The 14870-nt window shown below is 39.7% G+C and overlaps 1 pseudogene; it reads right to left on the bottom strand.

Annotated features, from left to right (window-relative positions):
• Window positions 1-3457: 3457 nt before the first annotated feature.
• LOC120089146 (uncharacterized) lies at window positions 3458-11230 on the bottom strand (annotated as a pseudogene).
• Between the last annotated feature and the right edge of the window lie 3640 nt (window positions 11231-14870).

The raw sequence follows: 14870 nt of genomic DNA, 5'->3' as shown, positions 1-14870 counted from the left end.
GAATTCCTCTTGATTCTGAACACCTACCAGCAGCCAACAATGGTTTTATGAAATGGAGCTGGTACTAAGTCCCAAGTATGTTTTCTAGCAAGAGCTTGGACTTCAAGATCTATGGCATTTTTTCAAGCTAGAGTGGCCAAGGCATTAGCAACTTGTGTAGGTTCAGTGAGGGTGCAGTCGCGGTTTGGAGCTTTTATCAACTAGATTTTTGGCTTGAATATTCCAGCCTTGGCACGGGTTATCATAGGATGGTCAGGGGGTGGAGGGGGTGGATAGGAAGTTAGGCCATCGGGAGATGATGGATTGGAGCAGTTGGTAGAGGAGGGGGTGGAGGGACTGGACAGTGGCAACAAAGATGATATGTGAGGTAGAGGGGAGGGGTATGGTCGGACTTAAGATGGAGATGTTGATTTGGACAATGATGGTGTAGAGGGAGCAGGCTATTGTAAGTCTGATGTATGATTGGGAAGGCTTATGTCTTGACTATTAATTAGGATTGGAAGATGTATGGTAGATGGAAAATTTGGAGGACTAGTTTGTGGAGGTGGGGAATAGTGAGGTTGGTCATTCCATGGTGGTGGTGGATAAGTAAGAGAGGTTTGAGCATTAGGTTTAGGCTCCATTGATTCAGCTACAAAACCTGAAACATAGGGAAAGAAATTTTCATCAAATTTAACATGCCGTGATATTATAATTTTTCCCGATTGAGTGAGACACTTGTGGCATTTATGAACCGAACTAGGGCCTAAGTACACACATATTTCTGATTTGTACTAAAACTTTTGTGTATTATATGGCCTTAGGTATGTGTAGCAAGCACATCCAAAAATTCTTAGTTCTGAAAAATTCAACTGTTTGTGAAGGAGTTTTTCAATTGGAGACTTTCCTTTTAGAATCTGTGAGGGTAGGCCATTGATGATAAAAGTGGAGGCCATGAAGGCATCCCATAAAAAACGTAAAGGCATGAAGGCTTGGGCTACTAGAGTTAAACCCATTTCAACAATGTGTCTATGTCTTCTTTCGGCCCTGCCATTTTGTGCAGATGTATAAAGGCAAGACAACCTTGATTTGATTCCTAGAGTATTACATAGTTGGTGTACTCTTTTAAATACTCCTCCATTAGCTGGTTGAAAGCTTTTATAGTAGTTCCAAACTGATTTTTCACCATATTAAAAAAGTGAGAGAAGGTAGCAAAAGTGTCACTTTTAAACTTTAAAGGATATATCAGAGCAAATCTACCAAAGTCATCAAGGAAGTGAACATAGTAATGATAACCATCAGATGACATTTCTGGTGCAAGACCCCATAAATCAGATTGTACTAGATCAAAGGGTGAGGATGCATGTGATAAGGAGTTTGAAAAGGGGAGGGCATGAGACTTGTCATACTTGCATGCTTCACAGAAAATAAAAGCTTCATTGACTTTCACTGGCAGTTTATACATTTTAACTACATCATTCATGACTTTTAAAGAGGGATGTCCAAGTCGTCTATGCAAAATTTCCTTAGATAGAATAACATTGACACTACTACTTTGAGCAACAACAAAGCAAGCCATTATTTTACCATCCTTTGTTAAGCAGGGACCATTTGAGTTCACTATACTGTCAGTGGCTCTCGTTGCCTTCAGTCTATATAGTCCTTCATTGAGTTCCCCCTTCAGCACCACCTTGCCCGTATGGATATCCTTAACAAAACAACAGTCATCATGAAATTCAATAATCATCTTGTTATCCTTAGCTAATTTAGAGACACTAACTAGATTCTTTGCTATTTCAGGTACACATAAAACGTTTTCCAAGTTTACCAAGCCACTGTTTGTCACTAATGAGCAAGAACCAATGTGAGAAATAGGAAGAGTACTTCCATTACATACTGTCATTTTTTCAGTACCTTCATATTCAGATGAGTATGTCATGTTGTTTGGATCACTGGTAACATGATTAAAGGCTCTACTGTCCATGTACCATCTGGGATCAGCAACAGACTCAGGGGTGGCCATGAAAGGATTATTGGTCTGGGCTGCCATCAGGGCTTGATTGATTGGTGGGTGTTGGCCATCAAACATTTGCCTTGGAGCTTGATTTCTATTGTTTTGTGGTATATTCTAATTGGAAGTGAAGTTTATGTTAATCAGTTTGTAGTAGGTAAGGGCAGTGTGGCCTTGTTTGAAGCAAATTTGGCAAGCAGATATGTTGTTATTGGTACCATTCCAGCGACCCCTGCCTCGACCATGCCCATTCCCTCTTTTCCACTGATTTGAAATGGAGGACGAGTGTTGGAGTTATTCTGCTTCTTGTTTCCATTGTGAGGCTGATTGTTGTTGTGACTTGCGGTAAAATTAACAGAGGAGGAAGCACTTTCCAAGGAGGCTGCCTTGCTTGTGTTCTGTAGCTCAAGCCGTTTTTCAAAGCTCAGCAGCTCCGAATGTAGATCTACCCATTTTGTTTCTACTCTCCCTTGAATCGTTGCTACAATGGGGTTATATTCTTCATCTAGCCCTATCAATACTTGTGATACCAGTGACTGAAGTGAAATCGGATTTCCAGCAAGTTCTAAGTTATCAGCATGATTTTTCATTGTTCGAAGATAGTCACTCATTTTCATTGAACCTTTTCAAGTAGTTTGGAATACATGGTGAAGATAATCTCCCTCAGCTCAGGAATGAATTCCAAAGAGCTCCTGGATTGCACTCCACAGACTCTGAGCACTCTCATGTCCTATTACTTGTGTTGCAACCTCTACAGTCATGGAGTTATACAGCCACCCTAAAAGAAGTTGATTAGTGGCAATCCAGAATTGATACAAGGGACTTACCATGGAAGCTTGACCAGAAGATGAGCTAGAGGATCCCGACATTCCTTCTGGTTGTTTATCAGCCTGCACAACAGCTCCATAGATTGGGTTTGTGACCGATTCATTTTCTCCTTGCTCAGTCATCATCGGGGGACACACATCTTCACCAGTCAGATGTCCTTCCAACCGGTAGCTTCTCAGGATAGGTAGGGCAAGGTTCTTTCAGAGAAGGAAGTTGTCGCAGTCTAGCTTGATCATGGTGATCTGGCTGAGGAGCTGGTTCAGCGGTGGCTACCGTAAGTAGGGCTGATGAAGGGGCTGCTACCGTTGAAAGAATTTAAGGAGGCATTAGCCATAGGCTCTGATACCAAGTCAAATAGACAGCTTATTTAGTATGAGACAGAGAGTAGCCTGGAGGAATTACGTCTTTTGTATATTTCCAATGAATGAATTTGCAGGTATCTAGGTATACATTTATACAAGGAAGATGAAGAGCCAATGGGCTGCATAAAAGACAAAAATACAAAACTAATTACAGGACCACAACTTACAGCTGTAAATTGCAACAGTCGGGTAGAGAGGAATGTTAGGCTGATAATTGTTGGTTGTTGGGCTGAAGAACTGTTGGGCTGTGTTTCTTCTTCATAAAGAATAATTTGTATCATTTCAATGGATTCCAGCCTTGAGGAAGCCTCCACTTCCTATGCCAATATATAGACACTCTTGACCATAAAGGGAACCCAAAATTGTAGTCGAGGGGTTGATCCACAAGTTCTCCAACTATCAATGGCAACCAAATATACCTCGAGTCTCTAAGATCGGCAGGGTTCCATCGATCAACAATGAAAACAAATAAGTTGGGATATGAAGGTAGGGGAAGAACGAATGTGCTCTGAGACAAGAATGTAGCCAGTTGAAACAACTTGTTTCCTCCTATACATGGGTTTCCCATTGTCTCCCATGGACCCATTGTCAACGCTGCTACGTTGCTAGTCCCTCGTTCGGTGCCCATCCCATGCACCCTGATGTTATCATGTAGTAAGTTCCTTGGTGTTTCTCAATATTGGTGCTTCTAAATGTTGGCCAATGAGAATCCTTCTCGCTACACTGATCATGTCAAGATAATCTTTTGAAAGAAGTCCTACATGAAGCTCACTATTTTCTTCGGAAGAGTAAATGAGATAGGCTGTGCCATCATCATCTTTGAAGATTGTCATGTCTCTACTGTCAAATCCATGTGGTCTTTTGCTATAGAGATAATGGAATGGACCTGTTGGGTAATCACTGATGGTACCACCAACAGAAGCCTTTGTATAGTTCACATTATCAATATGTGTCCACATTACATATTTTCCAGTATTTGAATTGTCGATTACTTTTGGCCTCTCGAGCACATTCGATTTGTGAAGATTGTGAGTCTCATCTGTTTCTGCTATCAAAATAATGCCTTCATTTTTCCGGGTCCACAAGTCTTTGGAAGAGTAGCAACCAACTCCTATAATGTCAATCTAATCGTAAGAACGCCGAGATGTTAGATGTTATAACGTAGTTCTGAAGGCTACGTTGCTCATGCAGAGAATAAATTATTGAAGTGAAAAAGATAAGACGACAACAGAAATTAGTATTGAAATATTAAAACAAAGAACCTGAATTACATGATGAACAAAAGACAGTGGAAAATGTGAGAAATTTAAAGCTGGTGGCATAGGTCTAAAGAAGAACGGTCAAGAACACGAGAATATCTTCCTCTCTGTATTTCTATCATAACTCAAAAGGACTCGACAATAGAGTTCAATGATTACAATGGAAATCAATGCAAACATCAAAACAAGCACAAAACGCAGAGAACACAAAAGAAAACCATAAGTCTCGGCTATTCGAGAGATCCACCTCTCCTCTAGTGCTTTTTCACTCCCAAAACATTCACCTTTTTTCCACAGATCCCCAAAACCCTACTATAAGCCCTCCAAAGCCAAAGGACGGATTACAACCTAGGGGACAAAGGGATAAGGCATCCCTTTTCCCAAAGGAAGGATTACAAAAAGACCTTTCAATTGAAAATTAAAATGGAGTCTATGGAATAATTACTAAAAAGCCTATGCTGAGCACTCCAAGTAGAGGCAATAAGCTATACAAAATAACAAAAGAAAGAAAAAGAAGACTTCTAATCATAAAAAGAAGCAATAATTGACTTTAGACGTTGCTATAATAGAAAAGATACTATTGTTAATACTAAAAAATGAAAGAAACAAACAAATGTGGAAAAAAGACTGCAGTACTAATCAAAGTCTGTTGTTTCCATATAAGATCATGGAGATGCACGCCATCAGTTTATGCAATAGTGTTGAAAATAGCTTGTTAACCTAGGGGCTTTTTTTGTAATTTCTTATGCACCTAGGGTTTCCCATTGTCTTTCTATTTGATCCGTTCTCATTGTCTATTTATTGTGTCGAAAATAAATCTCTATCGTGTTTCTTTCTCCCTAGACTCCATTTTAATTTTCAATTGAAAGGTCTTTGGAAGAGTAGCAACCAACTCCTATAATGTCAATCTTTCTAGGGTTTTCCACGTAAATTGTGTGTTCTTTCTCTATTCTCTTTCTAATCATGGTATCAGAGAAACGTGACGAAACCCTAGCCGTTATCGACGAGAATCAACCACAGTCTTCTTCAGCAGTCTCAGTGGGAATCAGTGGAGCCACAAATGTCGATATCACAGTAGCAATTCAGGCAGCTTTCGAGCGATACCTTCAAGTCGTGCTACCTCAACTGATTCCAGTTGTCGTTCTTTAGCAGCTATCAACCAATTTTTATCCTAGATCGAAGCCAAGCCCAACCGTTTGATTTTAGCAGTTGTTCGATGGCCAGCCGACCCTTCCATCCCAGATTGGAGTGTCGACTAATGATCGGAGCCAACAGGTCGCGCCGCGTTCAGCCAATGATCGATACCAAGAGTTCGCGGTGGGTCCTTCCCATTCGCAGCTCCCGCTCATGCCAAGCCCAACCGACAATCAATACTAGGAGTTTGCGGTTGGTTCACTTTGGTCGCAGCTTCCGTTCATGACAGCTCTAGCCAGCGGGCGTTCGCAGCTCCCGTTCATGACAACACCAGCCGATGATCAAAGGCGGGTCCTCGCGGTTGACTATTTTCAATCTCAGTCATCCGTGAAACCATCTTTCCCCGTTGAACAAAAAATTCCAGTCACACCAAGCAGTAGCAGTGCAACCCATTGCCCTAATGAGATTCAATGTCGTTTCACCTATCTTCGACAGTAAATTGCAGACTTCGGAATAGTTCTTGGCACGAACCCACAAACAATTCAACCAGAATTCTCCGCCAACCTACTGATCTATTCTGAGAATTTCGTAAACTCTTTCTATATTTTACCCAATACGAATTATTTGTCTGGGTCGATGGGAAATTCTGCAGGGTTCATCATTGAAGAAAATTTGAATGGCCATAATTATTTCTTCTGGTCTCAATCAACCAGAATGGTTTTGGAGGGACAACATAAATTTGCATACTTGACGGGAGAGATACCAAAACCTGAACCTGGAGATCCTCAAGAACTTATCTGAAAAGGAGAAGACTCTTTGTTACAATCAGTTCTTGTTAACAGCATGGAACCCCAAATTGGCAGACCATTACTTTATACTGCAACCGCCAAAGATATTTGGGATGCTGTGCAGAAACTTTACTAAAAAAGGAAGAATGCGTCTTGATTGTACACTCTACGCAAGCAGGTCCATGATTGCAAACAAAGGACCATGGATGTAATGTCCTACTTCAATAAACTGTCCTTGTTATGGCAAGAGATGAACCTGTGTTGAGAAATCGTCTGGAATTATGCACAAGACATGGCTTAGTATTTAAAGATTGAGGAAGCTGATTGTGTCTATGACTTCTTAGCTGGGTTAAACTCTAAATTCGATGTTGTTTGAAGTCAAATATTGGGCCAACGCCCTATACCCTCCCTCATGGAGGTATGTTTGAAAATACGGGTGAAAGAGGACAGACCGAGTGCTATGAACAATCCAATTATCACTTCAATTGATACTACTGCTTTTGCTACAAAGTCGTCCGGTTCTGACGGCGATAAGAAACCCCCTTCTGTCTGTAAGCACTGCAAATAGTCATGGCATACAAAAGACCAGTGTTAGAAGCTACATGGAAGTGCGCTAGTGAGTGACTCGACAAATGAGAATCCTCAGCATCAACCTCCGACTGATAGTAAAAACAATTTAAGTGCAGTTGGGGTCAGTGCTATTGCGCAGTCAGGTATGGTTCAGTCTTTTGGCCTTATTGGTATTAATGGTAAAAAAAACCCTGGATTGTTGACTGGGCTACAGATCATCTTACTAGCTCATCTGATCAATTCATTTCATACTGTCCGAGCGCTGGTAATGAACGGATTAAAATTGTAGATGGGTCGTTTGCTTCTGTTGCAGGGAAAGGCCATCTCTCTCTATTCGAGGGATTAGTGTTGCATGATGTGTTACATGTTCCTAAGATCTCGTATAATTTATTGTCTGTCAGTAAAATTACAAGAGATCTGAGTTGTTAGGTAGTTTTTTTCACCCGACTCTGTTTTATTTCAGGATCTAAGCTCGGGGACGACGATTAGCACTGTCTGGCACAATAGGAGACTCTACTTCCTGACTAATGATACTTCCTCTAGGGATGATTATAGGACCAATTTCATTTCTTTAAATTTTTCTACTTCTGAGACTGATTTTATGCTGTGGCACTTTCGCCTAGGGCATCCGAATTTTCAATACATGAAGTATCTATTTCCTCATTTATTTCGCAGTATTAATATATCTTTTTTAAATTGTGATGTTTGTATTCGGGCCAAACAGAGTCGTGTCTCCTTTCATTCTCAGCCTTACAAACCATCCAGACCCTTCACCCTAGTTCACAGTGACATCTGGGGTCACTCACCAACTACCACCTCCAGAGATAGACGTTAGTTTGTCACCTTTATAGACGACCACACTCGGCTTACATGGGTCTTTCTTCACACTGATAAGTCCGAGGTTTCATCGGTATTCCAGCAATTTTATACCACTGTGGAAACTCAATTTAATGCGAAAATTGGAATTCTGAGAAGTGACAATGGGCGAGAGTTTTTCAATGCCTCTTTCTGAGACTTCCTTGCTTCTATGAGGATTATCCACCAAAGCTCGTGTGCTTACACCCCTTAATAGAATGGATTAGTCAAGTGGAAAAATCGTCATTTAATGGAAGTCGCCAGTTCCTTGATGTTTTCCACCTCCCTTCCGTCCTACCTATGGGGGGATGCTATTCTTACTGCCGTCCCCCTAATCAATCGCATGCCTTCTCGCGACCTTAACTTTCACAATCCATTGGATTGTTTTAAAGAGTCATATCCAACCACTCGCTTGATCTCAGATGTACCATTCTGGGTATTTTTTTGTGTTTCATTTGTTCATTCCCATGGTCCGAATCGCACGAAATTTACCCCTCGTGCTCAAAAGTGTGTCTTTGTTGAGTATCCTCTCCACCAACGTGGGTATAAATGTTACCACCCGTATTCTTGCAAATATTTTGTTTCCATGGATATTAACTTTCTTGAGGATCAACCATTCTTCCCCTTTAGTCATCTTAGAAGGAGAATCCTAGTGAAGAGACTAACTGGTCCACATATGCAGTTCCCTTAAAAGTCATCTATTATTCCTAAACATGTCGGTCATGTTCTTCCTACCAACCAGGTCCCATGGATAATATACTATAGGAAGAATCTCAAGAAGGAAACAACGCTACCTGTCATATCTTCGGCTCCAGTCCATGAGTCAGACCTTGCATCAGGTTCAGGTACGTGTATTCCTGAAACTAATGATATTGGTATTTGTGCTGAGACTGATAATTGCAGAGAGAAAAAAAGCAAAAAAGGTGCTGACAGTACCGCAAAGAAAACCATGGCAGATGGAGAGACAACTGAAAATAATAGTGGTAAGGAAACAATCAAAGAAAATGAAAGTGGTACTAGAGAAGATGATGATGTTGAGGGTACCTCTGAAGGTGAATCCCCTGTTGAGCAGGCAACCAATCACAGTGGGAAACTTGACAGGATGGAAAGTCGTGATGCATCTCTTGATCTCTCTATAGCCCTAAGAAAAGGCACTCGATCATGTACGAAGTACCCTATGCATAGTTACATGACGTATAGTAACCTGTCACTGGAGTTCAAGGCTCTTACTACCAGCCTAGATACAGAATGGTACCGAGTAGCATACATGTTGCGATGGAAACTCCTGAATGGAAGGCTGCATTTATGGAAGAAATGAGGGCACTTGAGAAAAACGGAACATAGGATCAAGTGGTTTTTCCCAAAGGACACAAGACGATTGAGTGCAAATGGGTTTTTACTATAAAGTATAAATCTGATGGAACAATTGACCTATACAAGGCCAGGCTGGTTGCCAAAGGCTTTACTCAAACCTTTGGAGTGGATTACTCTTAGACATTCTCCCTCGTGGCCCAGCTTAATACTATCTGAGGTTGTTGTCAATTACTGTGAACAAGGATTGGCCTCTTCATCAACTGGATGTAAAGAATGTGTTCCTCAATGGGGAACTTGAAGAGGAAGTCTATATGAGTCCTCCCCCCGGTTTCGAAAGTCAGTTCAAACACCGAGTGTGCAGACTAAGAAAGTCTCTATATGGGTTGAAACAGTCCCCAAGAGCTTAGTTTGATAGATTCACCACTTTTGTTAAAGCACAAAGGTATACTCAAGGGCACTCAGATCACATACTGTTTACAAAGAAGTCAACTTCAGGGAAGATTTCAGTTCTCATTGTTTATTTTGATGATATTATTCTATCTGGTGACGATGATGCTGAGATTATGAGACTTAAAGAAAAACTGGCCGAAGAGTTAGAGATTAAAGACCTTGGGAATTTGACATATTTCCCCAGAATGGAAGTGGCTCGGTCAAAAGAAGGTATTTCAGTGTGTCAACGAAAGTACACTCTTGACTTACTCAAAGGGACAGGTATGACTAGGTGTAACCTGTTGACACCCCAGTAGAGTATAATTCAAAACGTAGTAATACAGATAATAGAGTCCCTGTCAACAAAGAAAGGTGCCAGCGGTTGGTTGAGAAGTTGATCTACTTATCTCACACGAGACCTGATATATCTTATGCAGTAAGCATTGTCAGTCAGTTTATGCAGGCTCCCTTTGAGGAACATATGACAGTTGTTGAGCGTATTCTACGATATATGAAGGGAACTTTTGGTAAGGGCTTAATGTTCAAAAATTTCGATAAACGGTGCATTGAAGCTTACACCGATTATGATTGGACAAGGTCTATTGTTGATAGAAAGTCGACATCTGGATATTGCACTTTTGTCTAGGATAATCTGGTTGAAGAAGTAAAAAACAGGGAGTTATAGCCAGAAGTAACGCTAAAGCTTAATATAGGGCCATGAGTTTAGGGATATGTGAAGAAATCTTGTTGATGAAAGTGTTGTCAGATCTTCACCAAGATATTGAGCTTCTGATGAAACTGTTTTGCGACAATAAATTAACAATAAGTATTGCAAATAATCTAGTTCAGCATAATATTCCTTCAAGTCAGCAAGTTGCAGATGTACTCACTAAGGTGTTACTCAGACAAAGCTTTGATTATTTGTTAGCAAGTTGGGCCTTATTGATATCTACGCCCCAACTTGAGGGGGAGTGTTGAAAATAGCTTGTTAATCTAGGGGCTTTTTGTAATTTCTTATGCACCTAGGGTTTCCCATTGTCTATTTATTTTATTTGTTCCCTTATATTCTGTGTATCAGAATAATAATAAACTGTGTGTTCTTTCTCTGTTACCCATGGAAGCATCAGACTAGCATAATAGAAAATGGAGGTCCAGAAAGACAGAGTATAGCTTTTACCCGTGCAGCTCCCTTTTTGTGCGCATGGTAGGTGGGGCCATCTTTGTACCCTAAATACCAATAGTATGTTTTAGATCTTTCAGAGCTTGAATGGGATTCCCTTCAGTATCCAACCAAACTCTCCCTAGATAATAGAACATACTATCATTTCCTATGATCATTGGATTAATGGAAGTTTTATGATCAAGAAAGAACTTGTGCCTAAGTTGTGAAACTTCATCAAGAAATTCATTAATCAGTGGATTCGTTCTCTTTGGTCTTCGCTTCAATGAACATGGAGATCTCTTATGAGGAGGGGAATTTGAATGTTTTCTTCTTCCACCTCTTGAATTCCTCGTAACTTAAGATGATGACATATTCTTATTTGGATACCCTGACCTATCTTATCCTTGCGACTTATAAGAGAATATAAATCAGCAAAGAATACACCCCAATAGACTCCCGATTACCATGGATATAAAAAATTTTCTCCCTGCATCGGAACTTAAAGTAGTTTATTGCCTGTATTTTTTCCTCATCCCCATCCTCTCGTCCTTTATCTCCTAGATAATTAAGCATTTAAGTTAGTAAAACCTTAATGTTCTCAAAGTTCGACGACAAAGATTTCAATAATGGAAGGTATAAATTGATATACTAACAAAGGTTCAATGTTTAAATTTATACCATTATTAGTTTGAGGCTTACATTGTTATAAGCCCTAAAGTAGATTCCTATAATGAGGGGTGTAAATTGATACACTAACGAAAGTTCAAGGTTTAAATTTATACAATTATTAGTTTAAGGCTTACATTATTACAAAACCTAAAGTTTAGGGGTATAAATTGATATATTCCTACTTATCCAATTCAAAACGAAAATAGTATAATTGCACAATGATCACAATTATCACAATTGTCCCAGAGAAATGGAAAAAGTAAAACAAATGAAGAAGCCAAGTGCAACATTGTTACCACTCTAGCATCGCTGTAAGTTGAGACAGAATTTCTAATCCGAGATGTAGTCCTTGTTAGGGTTGATGCCCTAAAGTCTCATGTCCTGTAGTTTGTAAACAGTTTGTATGAACGCTTGTGATGTATAATATATGATATTTACTCCACTTCTTGATTTTTCTCATATAGATGTTTTATTTGCTTTACCACAAACCAATAAACTAAATTCCCTGGTTTTCTTTATGTAACTTAAGCATGTATGTGGTGACATGCAAGTGGATCATGTCTTAAGTGATAACCAAAATGGTCTGTAGTATATGGATATAGGAGAGAAACCTTATTCTGGTAATGGTATGGATGCGGCCCTCTTTGTGGAATAGTTACAAGTTTTGTGACTTGTCACTGATGGTCTGATCCTAGTCATTCATATAGGGGACATGCAAGCGGGGGCATCCTATATAAAATGTTTGTATAAGACCTGACCACGAAGTGTTAACATCTTGTTATATAACTCCATTCATGACAGAGACTTCACTTCACTAGGATGACCATAGATAACATGACCTCAATCCTGAGTGAGTTGGGAACTCCTACTATTGAGGGCGGTTCTTTGATTTGCATGGGTGCGAGTGGCCAGGCCGCTGACTCAAATCTACCACTTTGGGGATTCATCTGATTTGGAAGCTAGGAACTCAACTACACAAGATGGAATTCATTCTTCCCTGAAGCAAGGGCAAGTAGATAGATAGCTCCCTTAAAGGCTGATTCTAGGGATTGAACGATGTGGCACCACACACCTTCTCATGGCCCGAGAGGTGTTCACACATAGTTGGACTATGTTGTATTGTTCATTAGAGGGATCAGTGGTACTTAAGGAGTGAGATGTAACTATAGGGGAAAAATGGTAAATTTACCCAGTTGTACTTACCAGCATCTGTGAAGGGTTATCGTACTCATGATTGGTTATATCCGATGGACACAGAAATATATCTATGGTAAAAAGAGTTCAGCTGTCGGTCTTTAGTGGAATGCCTGCCAGTTAATGGATGGTGGATCTCGTGGCTAAAGAGTTTAGTCAGCTATTCACGTATCGTGGAGCTTCGAGTCGTAGGTCCATAAGGACCCCTTGGTAGCTTGTTGGATACAAGTTGAGAATAAGTTTTTGGGTCAATTTGGAATGTTCAAATTGACCAGAGAGAGTTCGATTATATATGATATAATTGAAATGGTTAATTATATATGATATGATTGATTAAATGTATGAGATACATTATTTTGAAGGAAATTGGATATAAATATTATTTATATCAAGTAGAGGAGAAAACACTATAGTTGATATATGATATCAAACTATAGGTTATGAATATAATATGATTATATTCATTATTTTATTAATTGGACGGTTATGAGATAATTGACCACTGTTTTCTTCGAATTCGTGTATGAGTCGAAAGTTCAATTCAGTTCTTGTAACTGAAGAATAAAAATGAAAATAGTTTTCATTTTTGCACAAAAGACACGCATAATCGCTCACGTGTATTAGCCTTCTATCGCTTAGTGTTGAGAGCCTATACGATAGTGCTCGCTTACTAAACGATTGCACACCCGCGCTTTCCTAAATGATCGCCTGCGATTTCCTAAACGATCGCTTACCTTTACTAGATGATCAGTTAGAGCCTGAGTGTATCTAAACGATTGCTTAGCTTTTATTACACGGTTGTGTACCCTGCACTAAACGATCAAGCATCCGACTATACGATAGTCTTTTCATTCTCCCACTTGCTTGATCGTAGTACATGATAGCCTTTCCTCCTCCCCTCTACCAATTCCATTAAAGCCCACCCTTTGAATTCTCACTCCGAGAATACTAAGGGCTCTGAATGGTGGTGTCGTCCCCGTTTGCTGTTATTTGTGCGAAGCTATCCGTGTAGATGATCAAGGTGTTGCTGGACACTTACTTGTTGAACTAGTGAAAGGAGTTCATTCGTGGAGGGAGCGAGAGTTCACGTGAAGAAAAGTCTTCAACTTGTATGATCTCTTAGTCTCTTGTATTTTATTCTTTAAGCATGCTAGTAATTTAGCGTTATCAATGCATATTTGTTTTTTCAAATGTATATGTGGAAATTTTGTCACAATGAATTGGAAGATCTGCTTCCCCTCATAGATACTCTTGTATAAGAGTTCCTTCAATTGGTATCAAAGTCAAGTTTTTGATATTTCAATTTCATTGATGCAAAGAATTGCATATACATTTTCTGTGGGTACAGCATGTCTACTCTCTGTTTTAATTGTTAAATCGTTTATGGATATGTGGATTAATGGAGTTTTCTAGGATGAAACCTCGGTTTGTTAAATTATTTTACATTTCCAGTTAATTGTAAAGGCCCTTGCGTTTTTGGGCATGATTAATTTCTATTAAGTATGTAATTTCAAAATTAGTTTGAGTTTTGAGTCATTCATGAAGAAGTTCGGAGCAAAGGTTGTTGTTCTTCGAGGAAGAAGATGACTAAGCGTCGGTCGGGTTGTGTAGATGATCAGGTAGATGATCGCTGAGTCTCAGATGCTCAGGTATCGTTTAACGCAAGCGCACACTAGACGATCATATAGCTCAACAAGCCTCATCGCTTAGTTACTGACTATACGATCGCGGAGTAAAGGAGGGGTAAATCGTTTACCTTTTTGCGTGTTAAGTGATCGTCTAGACGATCAGGCTTCGCAGCCTCGTTGTCGTCTAAGCGATCGTTTAGCTTTTCATGCTATTGTCTAGTGTGCGCTACATGATCGTTTACTGTTGTCACGCTGATAGATGATTAATGATGATCTATGCTATGTAAAAAATGATGCGATACTACTACTAGATATGCGTTAATTATGGATGTTCACATAGTATGCCATGCGTTGTCACAAGTTTCTTTATGATGGAACCAAGTGTAATTCCACCGCAAGTTTCTCGGTATGATCCGAAGTCGAACACAGGGACTGTTTTAGGTTATTGTGGTATGTTCTTGATATATGCGACCAGGTTTTTCAATCTTTAAAAGGGTAGTTTGTGTACAAGTATGTAAAATAGTAGTAAAGTAAATGAAAGCAATAAAGATGCGATAATGAAAATAAAATATAGTAAATCTAAGCTAGATGATACAAGATACAAGCTTCATGATACAAGATGTTGGGGTCAAGGCTGGCTCTTAAGGTTATGCAAAGAACGTGGAATGCGGCAGTAAGTCTTATGAAC

The sequence above is a fragment of the Benincasa hispida genome, chromosome 10 (genome assembly GCF_027475165.1).
Source record: "Benincasa hispida cultivar pf3 chromosome 10, pf3_genome.v1.1, whole genome shotgun sequence".
NCBI classification, from domain to species: domain Eukaryota; kingdom Viridiplantae; phylum Streptophyta; class Magnoliopsida; order Cucurbitales; family Cucurbitaceae; genus Benincasa; species Benincasa hispida.
This window is presented reverse-complemented; position numbering and strand designations above follow the sequence as displayed.